At 39.4% G+C, this 13,880-nt stretch overlaps 1 protein-coding gene and 1 long non-coding RNA gene across 2 annotated transcripts in view; one reads left to right on the top strand and one right to left on the bottom strand.

The window, feature by feature from the left end:
• Positions 1-13,880, top strand: part of LOC115622279 — a 120,989-nt gene that overhangs the window by 98,341 nt on the left and 8,768 nt on the right. The window lies entirely within an intron of this gene.
• On the bottom strand, positions 13,158-13,590 carry LOC115623232. The gene is made up of 2 exons (XR_003995387.1): positions 13,345-13,590; positions 13,158-13,290 (listed from the first exon to the last, which is right to left on the bottom strand). It is a non-coding gene; the product is annotated as an uncharacterized LOC115623232 (long non-coding RNA).

Here is a 13,880-nt window from a genome sequence, read left to right on the forward strand (position 1 = left end):
TAATTACCCAAATACCTATTCATGAGCAGTTCCACAGTGTCTTTGTTTCAGTTGACGCGCTAGCAATACCTCAGTTTATGTCTCTGTGCACCTCTAGCACTATAGCAATCATACCTACGAGGATATGCGAGAATATATAGCTATATATATATACATACCTACTCGTAGAATATGCTCGGAGTTGCGCTGCCATCATTCACATTTGGCGATGACGTGACATCTTAACAGCACAAGGTTGGTGCTCCTGGAGGAAGAAGCCAGAACCGCACACAAGTTGCGTTAACTTAATTAGCCATAAATTAGGCAGGATTCACGCGTTTTTAACGACTTGTATGTGCGTTAAGGCTGAAGACTCCTTTTGCCTATCACCTGGAGTGATGGGCATGTGACTAAGTCCATCTTTCAACTTTAACTTAAATGAGTTAATTTATTTAGCTTGTATCTGCCTCACCACCATATAATGCCATCTGATTTATTGAGAGGCTGTCGAGTTTCCGCGCTCTGTCGAACGTCGTATTAGACTGCAATAATAATAATTACAATTGACACATTTGCCGAGGGTGTCGCAACAAACGGCAATTGAATGGAGAAATAAGTTGCTGGGCTTAAAGTTGTCGAATGTGCTTCAAGGGTGGCTAAGTATGTGGGACTTAATTACACTTAGCAAGTCTGAGTGCTTTTACCGCTTTAATACACTTACAAAAACCACAAGGGATGCTATTATATTTATTGTACAATGGGATTTATTGTGATTTAATGAATAGAGTATTGAATAGAGTATTGTTTATGTATTTAGAAGTTAGGAAAAGAATCGGGATATATTCGTAGCTCCATTTTTATGTTTCGCTCATTTATTCACATCATGAATGTGATGAAAAGAATTGCATTTCCGCTTCTGTGATCTGAATTTCTAGAGTGATTTTAAACAAAACACAATCTTTTTGAAATCAATGGTATAACCAAGGTTCAAAGCAAATCGCTTCAAACAGTTCTTTTATGCAGCAAACATTCACATTTTTAATCAAATTTAAATACAAATCTATTACATTTTTGTACATACTAATTATGTATTTTTCTTATTAACTTGAACTCGTCTTCTCAACAGAAAAGAAATAAAGCAGAAGCAACCCTCTTTAATGCAACATTAAAATTATCGAGCAGTGCTTTATAATTCTGGTCATAGAATTGTAAAATCTTAATGCCGTATTTACGCTTACACTAAACTAAGAACAAAATTAAGACATACATGTCATACAAAGCACTTAAAGAATGCTACCTAGATATACATACTTAAGACTTTAGTTGACTTTCCGAATACCACAAATGTATGTACTTTTCCGCAAGCGATATGTTTGCGCAGCGCATTAGCCCCAAGAACAACAGAAATGAAAAGAACATAGTTAAACTGACCTTTTTAATTTATGCATGCCCGATCCCAAAGGGTCTTCCCTCTCCGGTTGACGTTAACGTGTTAAGCCATCCGTAGCTAAACTGCCCTTTTACAGTAAATTTTTATTTTGGATTCACCCCAATCTATATGAACACATCTAAGTTCATCAATAATTTAGCACTTTTAATTACTCTTCAGCTTTGGAGCCAAATTGGAAAATGTTCTGGCACGTATTCGACAAAGCTGCAAATCATGAATCACGAATCACAGCACTTGCAAATATTGCCTGTGAATTTAAATCGGGACTCGCATATTTAAAGCCAACTACTAAGCCTACCTACATTCAATCTGGCGCAAACTTGCCGCCGCTAGGCTATAAAAAAGCACTAAATCGACAGCAACAGCAGCAACAGCAGCAACAACAGGAAACAACAAACAACAACAGCAATTGTAGAGCTAACAACAACAGCGACTACAATCGAAACGAGAGCAGCAAAATTTTAACGAGCGCCCCAAAACCCCCCAACGCGCAGCTTTTTAAGCCGCTTTTTCATTCCCATTCGCTGCTCTGTAGTAATTACAAAACGGCGCAGAACTTGACAAATGGCGGCTGAAGGGCGGTGATTAAGGGGAGTGGCACACACAAGCCCACACACACAGCCAGCGAGTCGGTTAACCAGGATAATAGGATGAAACAAATGTAAATGAAGCAGGAGGAGACGACAATAGAAACGCCACGTCAACAGTGCCCTTAAAGCTGCAATTGTCAAAGCACAAAAAACAAGAATTAAATAAAAATAAATACTACATTTAAAGGAAAAAAGTTTAGGGCAAAAATCTGCGCAAGACATTTCCAACTGTTTTTCCGCCATTGTGATTGTAAGTGGAACGCAGCACCATGTGGTCGCTCCAAAAACCACTCAACGTGGTAGGAGGGCGGCAGAACAGTGGCTCTTGGTAGCTGCCCACAGGGCGCAGTTGTAAAAGATATATATATAGAGAGAGAGAGAACAAAAGGAAGGAGAGATATATAAAGTAGGGAGACCAGGTGAGCCAACGCACTCGAACTGTCAAACAGGTTGCTTTTGAAGTTTCGCACGAAACAACTATCGAAAATTAGCTGCGGTTGATGATTGTTGGTACAACGTGTCGTATACGTTATATTTAGATATTACTTTGACACTATGGAAGTGTAAGCAATATATAGTACTTATATTTGTATTACACTTACGCGTTGGAAAGACTAAAATGTAATATAATGTTAATTAACTTATTTAATATATGGTTGCTATTAATGATGGAGAGTTAGCGTTGCTGTTGTTTATTATTTAATTAGAGCTTGCTTCCATTTTTTTTCAATTTTTTCGTTGCTTTTGTGCATACTCTACTATTTGCCGCTTTATGTGTTCAAATAATTAAAAAACTAATTCAACAATGATTTGACTTTACCAATCAATCCATGTCATCTGTTTCTGAAAGAATCAGTTTTAAATACTTGAATACACTTTCTAAAGTGAAGAATATTGATTACTTTTTAGTTTTTAATTCTTAAAAACAATATTTATAAGCCAACTTTATATAAAAGCTTTAAAATAAATGTATACTATGTATTAAACTTGGTGTTAAAGTATTAGGGGTGGCAAACAAATTCCATCTACGATGGTGGCCGCTTTCAAGGAATTGTCGCTTTAGTATTTTTCTCTAGTATTTTTCTCTTAGTATTTTTCTCTAAATATATAAGAAATATTTTAACTTATATAATGCACATTTGTGTGTACAATTCAAGCAACCCTCGGCTACTGTGGCTATATTAGACATGGAGTTATTCAGAACACAGCTCGACGATCCCAAAACGCAATTAAAGCCTATCCAATCAGCGTTGCATTGGCACAACAGTTGGTTGCACACTTGTGTGGCATGAGCGAGTCGTCGGAGGAGTTGTCTGCGGTTGCCGCAGCCACAGCCGCTGCCGCTGCCTTCGCGACATGCATCCCCGGGTGCTGTCCTTCTCCTGGTGCGACAATTAAAATCCTGCGTAGCTCTGATGACGATAAGTGGGCTGGGGACGGAGATGAGGACGACTTCAGAAAGCAGAACTATTTTAATTTCCCACGGCGTAGGTAAAATCAACAGCGCTTCACCAAAGCTGAGCAGCAGCATCGGCATCAGCATCAGCATCAACGGCTTGAGCAGCGACGGCGACTGGGCGAGCCACTGCCCCCGCTGCCTCCCCCAGCCATAAGCCGCGCAATCAAAACAAACGACGGCGAAGAGCTTTCCCACTGACAACTCGAATGTGAATTGGACGCATGCGCCAGGGCTGCACAGCAAGCAGCCAAGCGGCGAATTAGGAACATAAAAAATTCTCCTGAGATTGTGAGCGGCACCTCAGTTGCTGCAGGACCGTCGCGAGTTGAAGTTGGCGAGGGCGCAAAAGCACCAAAACATAAGGTAGATAAGAAACAAAGAAAAAAGTAGCGGAAAGCTCGCGCGCGAAAATTTGTAGGAAAATATTTGCAGCAATAACAACAACAGCAACAACAACCCCCGTGTGTAGTGTATATGTGCGCGTGTATATATCCGCATTTAACTGTGTATGTGTTTGAATAGAGAAATTCGAAGCTGAAATAAACGCAGCCGGAAAAGCTGAACAACGGACATTTAAAGTGAAGTGAAGTTTTAAATATTAAAGCGGCCGTCACGCCCACCTTTAAGATGGATCTCCGCCCACTTAGTTACGAGGAGATGTGTCAAATGGAGCTGATCCAAGCCGGCAGCTCCAGCTCGACAACAACGGCAGCCCCCGCCATGATGCCCATTATGGTCATACCCACAACCCTGTTGACGCCTGCGGCAGGTGCTTCATCGACGGACACCAATGGCATCGAACACTACTATCAGCTGCAGCCCACGCACATACTGACTACGACGGGCCCCGCAGACCCAACGGCTTCGAGTGGCGGCGGCGGCGGCGGCGGCAGCGGCGTCGCTGGCAGCGTCTGCGGCGAATTGACTCTGCTGCAAGGCGTTGGCGAACAGCTTCCACACAGCATGCACCAACAACAACAACAACTTCAGCAACAGCATCCACAGCCGATGAACATACTCTGCACAGGGACGCTTAACAGAGCGCCTTCATCTTCAACGACAGCGACGCTTACGACGCCGGTAATGACGACAGCAACGCTGCCGCGCGGTTTCCAGCCGGCTACTTTTATTACACAGCCCCCACCTGCGCCCCCCACCCATCAGGCCGCCGCAGAGGTGGAGAGCGACTTCGAGGGCAGTGAATGTGGCGCCACAGGCAACACAACCACCTGCATGCCGCACTTTCGTTTCGGCGGCTGTGGTATGATTGCGGTTGGAGCTCCCTCGGCCAACCACCACCATCATCAGCAGCAGCAGCAGCATCAGCAACAACAACAGCAGGAGGCCGTCGTTGGCTGCGGTTCCCTCTCGTACATGATGGGTTCGTTGGCCGCTGCTGGCGGAGCCATGCATGCGGGACGTTTTGCTGGCACTCTCACCCGCGCCCGACGCATGGCCGACGGCCAGACACTGCCCAAGCGCGTTTCATTTAAAGGTGACAATTTGCCGCCACCCTCGCCACCGCTGCCACCACCGCCATCGGGCGCCATGGAACTGGATGAGAGCGGCATGCCTGGCATTCCCGGCATGGGCAATTTCAATAACTGCTCCTACATGCACTTCGACAACTACATGGATTATCAGGTGGGATTAATTAATGCACATACACCTGCACTCTATCTGTTTACAGTAAAGCGTACTGCTATTCCACGTTCTTTTCGCAAAATGTTTGGGAACCGGGTAAACATATTTACCAGTGATATTTAGCACAGATCTCTGCCAAGATCAACTGTAATTGCATGCAACTCTCGGGTGAAGTTCGACTAATAATTTGTAATCGAAATCGTTTAAAAAATGATTACAAACAAAATATATATCTTCAACAATTTCGTTTATCATTAATAGTTCAAAAATCTCCACGCATCCAAAAACGTCAGCAGACTCCTCTAAAATAAACATTAATCAGCTTGCCAAGTTCTTCTCTTGGCAAATTTTCCTAAAATGCTTGGTGGTTTTGGAATGGCATGGAAAAGTAGAGGAAAATGTAACTCTTTAATGTCAAATACATATATTTTTTAATAATACAGTATTTTTTTTGAGAGGTCCTGATTCAGTAGAGAAGCCTGAAGCTGCGGTTTTATAAACAATAATTTCGTTATTCACATTAATTCAATTTACCAAAAATATTAGTCTCCGGATTTTTGTATAATCGGAGTAGGATGAGCTCCAAATAGAAGAGAAAAATCTCTTAAAAGGACTTGTCAGCCCTGCTTGCTTATCTACAGGGCTCGTCAACAAATTCGTGAGAAAAACATTCTACCGGATTGGGGTGCGAGTACAAACGAAAATATTGAACGACTTAAAAGTATATAATTATATATATATATTATAATTTTTATATTTCCTCATCCCGAAGCGTTTCCGAGAGCTGAGTTCTGATAAGGTAAACGAATAAATTGCAACAGTTGGCCGGATTTGAGTGTTGTATGGCTCCGAAATACCGCTTATAATCTTTCGACGCATAACATTAAATTTCAATTGAAAAGCTTTACAAAACCTAATTACTATATGCTCGAAGGACTCATTAAAAAATTTTAAATGCATTCAAAAGCAAATATATTTTTGAAATGTTCGTATTCACAGAAGGAGTGTTCAAAAAAAGTGCATCGAAATCATATTGTTGGTACGTTTTCTTAAAATCAGAAGATATTTGTAGTTAACAAAATCATATAACTATTTTTCCAGCTCTGTCGATCTGATCAAGATCAGCGCTTTCTTGAATTTGCTGAACCAATTCAGTCTAAACTTCTGCTTAACCTAAATACTCGTACGTGTTATACAATTTTGTGCTTGAAAATGTGATTAAATGATCGAATACGACAACACTTTTGTGTTAATAGGATAACATTCTACTTGTAGTAATTCGCTTAATGAAATTCCCAATAGCGATATTAGTTGCACACCAAGGGGCTCGACTGACTGGGCTTTGTCTGAGTAGCAAACACACAAACACACACACACACATACGCGCATAAATTCGTATGTGTTTGACAGACAAATCCTAATTAGCATGCATGTCCATGCACGCCACTTTGATGCGACGCGTTTACAATTATTGGCTCGTGCGTGCCGCGATTTAAATGAGTCTGAGTGCGCCGCTTTCTCGGCATAATGTCGGCACAAAAACAAAGCAGCATTAGTCTGCTCTCTGGGGAGTGTTGCGTTTACGACTCGATTGTAAATCGATTTTGCAAAGTTATAGCTCCATTTTGCTGATAAAATGTGCTTGCAACTGCTCTTTGTCTGCATATGAATACCAAATTCGCTTTAATATTGCTATCTTTGAAGTTGGGAACATGCAAATGGGGCGTATGCGTAATATACAATTTTTTATATGCAGTCCGAATCTGTGGAAAACAGAAAACTTTGCTCTAGAAGCATTTTGATTTTATTTGGCCGAGAAATTGTCTAGAAGCTCAAATGCATTAAAGCGGTTGTGATAAAGATTTCATTTTAGATTTTTCTGTCGTATACGTAATATGAAATGTGCTTTGCATGGCAACAACAATCTCTTAACTATACCCAATTTAAATTGTCAGGAACAGTCGTAGCTTAACAATAGGTGACGCTTACATAATACTCAATTTTCCCTTAACGTATACTATCAACAATATTTAAATCAAGCCTGTTTCGAAGATTCTATATGGCTTTGAAAACAAATTACAAAATAAGCATGCCATTGAACACGAATGCTGAAACATGAATGAGGAGAAGACCCTTTTCAAACACGCATCATTCGTTTCTCGTATTCTGCAGACGATGTGCAATCACATTCCAAAATAAATTTTGTTTCCCTAGCATACGACGAGTATTGACCAAAAACTAATGCCGATGCGCTCTGCGATTTGCTATTTGCGATTATGTGCCATGTAAATCCGAGAGTGTGTTCCACGTCCAATTCACCGCATTGTGGGTATGTTATCACATGGTAACCACTTTATCGCTTTATCCCGAACGCGATGCAGCGAGCGACGAACAATAAACTGCCAGCACTAAGCTGCAAAATAAATGGCTTGGCAGAGGACGCCGGCACAATTGTCCTTTGGTGCGGCCATTACTCACAGGGACTGTCATCTTTTGGCTGCTAGCGCCATTTGTTATGCATTTGAATAATAAATTAAATGTTGCAAATCTCGCCTCGGTACTGGGTACTGGGTCCGGCATGTTGCGTGCCACGTGCCAAGCTATTCGCCCTTTTCTGGGCATTGCATTTCCTGCTCTGCATTGTTTCCCCTTTATTTCCTATGTACATATTTTCCTACAACGAAAAGTTCGGGAAACTCATAAAAACGTTCATCCAACATCCAATCCTCTGCACAGAAGGCTCAATAACTAAAGTAGCTGAATACGAACAAATTCATATTAAGTCTGGGGTCAGAAACGCTTTATAACTTTTCTCAATATATACATTTCTATTTTTTAAACTTTATTTTTAATACAAATGCATATTCAGATTCACTTTTCACAGTATGAACGCTTTTTTTGCGTTCTTAACTAACACAGCTGTTGACATTCATCTTTTTGGTTTTTGCAAACACCTTTTAGTTTTAATTAAAAATAAATAATTTTACAAATCGATGGGATAAAAGAATCCAAGTACAAACTAACCTGTCAGCATAAAATCAATAATGGAAAAATAATTCTGAATTTAGTCTTACTTGTATTATATTAGAGGGTCCTTAAGAGTTAAATGTAATTCTGTCGTTATGATAATTTATGAGTTGAACAAATGTATATATCAGTTTATTTTAAGAAGAACTGCAAATGAAAAGATGATGAGCACAAAACAGGGAGTTGAAGTTATTGGAAACTTTTAATTTCGTTCTATAAACATCACCATTTACAACTGCTTTAAATCAGACAAATTTTTTGACGTTTTATACGAAGTTCATCTCTCCTCATATTTGAAATTATGATGCTTTTTTAGTTTTACTGTCAGTTACATAATAAAAACAAACAACATTTTTAGAGCCCTACACATAAATCGACGACCACTGTGTTCTATAGTTTTCATCATTTTTTCGGCCATTTTGGCGCTTTGTTGCGTTTCATGTTTCTGTCCCGTCCATGATTATCTTGGCTTATCTTTTTGCCCGCTACGTGGTCGTCCGTGTCGTGTTTCAGTTTGCTTCAATGCCTTCCATCATAAAGTTTTGCAGTAGTTCTCACCGTGTCCTGTGCAGCTCCGCCGTAACTCATCGACGTCCATTGTTTCGATGAGCGGCAGCTGCTTTGCGGTCAATCTTGATTGAATCGCCCACTTCACACACACTGCCCTGTCCGACCATAGCGCTCAATTTAAATGTTGAGTCTGCACTTTTCTTTTTCTTAGCACCCTCCCTTCTAGGGAGGCAAGTTTTCTGTGAAACTTTTTACTTCGCCACATCTGTCTGTGGGCAACACCAACGCAAACACCAAAGCCAGCACCAACACCAACACCAGCACCTTTTCCACTTCTCTTAGCTTCCCTGCGTTTGCGTTTCCATGTACAAATAGTTTTTGTGGTTCACCCACTTTCCGGTCTCCAGTCGCGTACTCCACTCAATACATTGTTCATTGTGCTTTGGTTGTGGCAGCTTCTGCTCCAGCTTCTGTTTGGCAAATGGCATTTTCGGCTTTTGCTGTTCCAAAAAGCGTCGCCCAGGGGCGGAGTCGAAGCCACATTTTTATGTGATTGATGGATGGGAAAGCAGCAAATTGCTCCAGACATTGACGTTTCCCTTTGTTCGAGCTTCAAGCCTCGAGTCTGAGTTGTTTGGCATTTCGCCTTTGTATGTTGCAAAAGTTTATTTCAGTATGGTCCGGCGCTGCTTTTTGAGTCCACACTTCAGCTGTGGTCCATCAAGTTTCCGCACAAATGATGAAAATAGTTTGTTTACTTGAATTGTTGGGACACAAGTTGGCACACTTGCTACGTTTTGGTATGCAAGAGAAAATAAATTTCCGAATGCAATTGACTGAATGAGTTTTTCTTTAGTTTATGATTCGGTCGTTACGGTAACTTTATCACAAGTGGAGGACGTCTAATATACCGCCAGCAAGTTTCTTTGAAGAAAATGTTGAGATCGATAAAAGCAGTAATGCCTTCAATAGACATTTTCAAAATTTTTTTTTTTAATTAATACATTGTTTAATCATGTTTAGTCGTTTTCACTTATTCCATAACCAGACTTAAAATAGCACTTTATTAATGTAAACTTTTCTTTACAAAATAAGAGTATGGCAACCACACTTTTTAAAAAACCCTCGTCGCTAAATTTATTCCAAAGCTACTTATGTTAATTAGAAAAGCAATTTATACATACAAGTATTTACTACTTATAAATATGTCAATCACCAGCCCAAAAGAAATCACAACTTCCATGGTCAATCTAAATCATCAATTTAAAATAAACACCATAATAAATAAATATTTAAAGATTTTGAGAAATTATAATTTGGTAAAAATAATAATATTTAATATTGTTTATTTTGAAATTAAACCAACCTATTAGTATTCACTTTTCCCATTTGACAACTCTTATCAAATTAAACATTTTTGCAATTTTATACAAGTAAGCATTTTGTTGCCCATGGATTAAGCCTAAAATAATATCTATTGTATTAGGGCTAACAAATCAGACACCCAAAAGAAAACAAATTTCATGATTTGTTCAAATGATGTTTGTTGCTTTGTCCGCTGGTTATCCTCAGATAACATTTGACAACAGAAAAACTTCCTTAATTTTCCCAATTCATTTTCTGAGACTTACACGTTGTAGGCTCTAGTAATATCTTTGTTGTGTTTTTCGTTTCTTTTTGGCTGCACATTTCATTACCTTATCTGAAAGTTAGAATTTGTCCATTCCCTTTATTTCGCTTTCCTTTTTCGTAATCTCCAGAAACTTCCACCGGGTGCAGACAGCAATCTGGTAAGTGTTTTGTATGCCAAAAACGATAAACAGCCAGCCACATTATTATTGTCCAGCAAGAACATGTAATAGAATTTAATAAAAATAAAGAGCATTGACAAACTTCCACAGTTAATGATTGCTGGCATTTCATAAACTGTCTGAGTCTGTCTCGACTAAAAGTTTTGCCCAAATGTCTCTGGTAAGAAGACATTAAAGCGAAATTGGCCAGGAGGCAAGTTTAAATTGTGTAATGAACACATAAAGCGTTAAAGTTGCGTCCAAACCAATACACACATAGAGCAGGCGTACAAATATAGACGCACGTATACACTCACACAAATATGTAAACCCATACAAGCAGACTTAGCCACACACAAACAATCACACAGCCGGACAAGACAGGCAGGCAGTTCTCTACGGTCCCCTTTGCTGACCGCCAGCCACATAACTCGAACGAGCGGCAAACAAACAAAGAGGGCGCTGCAATGCCAAACACCAACACATCCACATATATACTCCACACCCACATATATACACCATACTCTACACCCACGCACCAACATTTGATGCTGCCATCGCCTTTAGCCTCAGTCCAGACGCCATCGCAGACTGTGGCAGAGGAAGCAAGAAATTACATTCGAGCACGACAATTTGTGTTGGTGCCTGTGCGGTGGCAAGGACAGGGTGGCAGTTACTCATTGCTTAGCCAGTATTTTCCATTACTGCTCGCATTGTCCATCAGCGCGAAATATTCGAATGACAAATGAAACACTAAAAACTCGAGTACATTGATGAGTTGCTGTGAGAGCTGTGGCTGACAGCAGCAATGGCGACGACGGCGGCAACGCTCAGCAATAACAACTCCGATGACAGCCAAGTGTCATTCAACCAGATGCCTAAGCACTGCTGACGGCACTGAAAGAAAACACGTTGCAACGTTGCAATGACAGTAATCTGAAGAAGTAATATTCAATCGATCCAATTAGAGGGTCTTCCCGCATAAACCTATAGCGGATAGTTTTACAAATCATCAGCGATATAAGACCAACTAGTATTAAATCAAACTGAAATCTTAAAAAAAATGTAAATATAAAACATTACTCTTTTAAAAACATATAAATATAATACATTAAGATACATTATTTCACAAGATATTTATTATCCAATTGCATAAATAATACCACTATAAAAACACCTTTTAAATGTGGCTCCTCCGTCATACATGAAAATTCATATTGATTTTCTAAATATTACTAATTTAGAAGTCATATAAAAAAGGGAGTCTTTAAAATATGGAAACTTCTAACCATACTAAGCGATTAATGCAACCTTGAAGCGAGAGAGCTTTTATTATTTAAGAAGAGACCTCGACTCATTTATTGATATTGATCGTCTTCCATTGTTTAATGCAGTTTATAAGACTATGTATTAATTTAAACAGAGTTGCTATTTATTGTGCTCTCATTAAAAAATAAAATAAAACCGTGTATTTCCTCTTCAATGCTTCCTTTCAAAATATATAAGTATACTAAAGACCACTATATTTTCACAAATTGCTTTTACACATTAATAATCAAGTATTGCAGTACTGTTAGATAAAGTAATAGCTCTTCGGTTTTGTAACAGTGTACACTCTCCACCACATTCTTACCCGTATGTGCTAACACGTGCAACTTCCTTTCCACGTACGAGTACATGACCCAAAGCAATTTTTTTTTTCTTTTTGGATTCCCAGCTTCAGCTCCTGAATGGAATGTTGCAGTGGGAATGTTGCATATGCGACACATTTTTGGACAACCAGTGACAACACTGGTGTAATTTTTTTTTCTCTGCTAACGCTCGGACCATCAACAAAACAAATCTAAAAGTTATAACAAAGAATGTTCTGAAAAAAATAGCAACAAAATGACGGAAACTATAAAGCATTGCCGTAACATTTTTGTTGTTGTCGTTGTCCCGTTGCCTTTTTCATTGTTATAGCTGTCATTTGTTGTTGCTGTGGCAGCTATTGTTGTTGCTGCTGCTGCTGCTTCTGCTTCTGCTGCTGCTACTGTTGCTGTTGATGTTCCTGTTGCCGCCTGCCTTTTGTCATGTGAACGACCCTTCTTGCTTCTGTTGATGTTCTGCCCATTTGGTAGTTGCCTCTTCTTGTTGTTGCTGTTATCCAAAGTACCTAGTTGTTGCTGTTGTTATTTGAAGTACCAACTTGTTGTTGCTATTACAGTGGATGTTGGTGCTGGTGCCGTTGCTGTTGCTGTTGCTGCTGTGATTCGCCTACCTCATTTTTATTTAAAAGCTCAATTGTACGAATTTTGTACCCCGGGACACGCGATAACAATGAAGCCAATTTGTTCATCGTCCGCTCTTCACACTCCCCCACCTCCACCTCCATCTCCACTCCCACTCTCACCCGCACCATTACCTCAAAGTCACTTATTTTCCTTCCCGACGGAGCCTCTGAAAAAGTCAATACAGGATTTGTGCGTGGCCGAATCCTCTGCTTGATTTCACTTTGTGTAGCATGGCAGAGAACTTTTTTACAGCCAAGCCAAATCTCATAAAATAAAATGTTACGAGCTGTGACACAACTGTAATAATAACCCATGCATTTAAATCAGCTCTTTATACTAAATAGTTTAACAGAGAAATTTTAAATATAACTTTAAAAGTGTGACGACCATCTGTTTAGAAGAGCAGACAAACGTACTTGAAGAAGAAAACAAACCTTTGTTAATAACAATCCTTTACATTTATTGTGCTTCTCAATAGTGTTGGCCTTTCTCGATCTCTTTCATTTCGTTTTACAGTTGGCATTGTTATACAAGTACTGTATGCCTTCAGAGATTGTTGAGTGCGTTCCTAAAAAATATTATACAACAATAAACTCGGCCGCCATTGATTTTCTGAGCTTACTGTAACTATGGTGTGTTATTCAAAATATCAGTTCTCATCTCGATATCAATGGATTGCTGCCGTGGATGGTTTACTAACGGTTCTCCTCCAAGTCGTCGTACTTCGATTCTTGCCCCCTCAATCCTATTATCGGTCCTGTGAACCGTTGGCATGGCGAAGACATTTATCCTTTGTTCGAGGGCTATAGCACGTCTCACTTGCTCAAAGGCACGGAGAGGAATATGCTTTCGTATTTCTGTGACCATTGGAAACTATCCCTACTTGCCTACTTGCTTTGGAAAATATATAAATCGAGGTGGATCTGCCGATAGACTTAAAAACCATCGCCTACTACGATTTTCTTCATTATTTTACTTTTTCACAATTTGTTAGAGTAATATTTTTAATATCCTTAAATTTCAAACAAATATCTTTTCTAATTGATTTGATTTTTATATAATGTTTGTTATTAAAATGAAACTTTAATTAGTTATTTATTTATAGCTTATTAGCTTAAAAAATACATTACCCCTGAAATATTAACTAAAAGGGAAAAA

This window comes from Scaptodrosophila lebanonensis, unplaced genomic scaffold (assembly GCF_003285725.1).
Source record: "Scaptodrosophila lebanonensis strain 11010-0011.00,11010-0021.00 unplaced genomic scaffold, SlebRS2 tig00000043-arrow-pilon, whole genome shotgun sequence".
Lineage (NCBI taxonomy): Eukaryota > Metazoa > Arthropoda > Insecta > Diptera > Drosophilidae > Scaptodrosophila > Scaptodrosophila lebanonensis.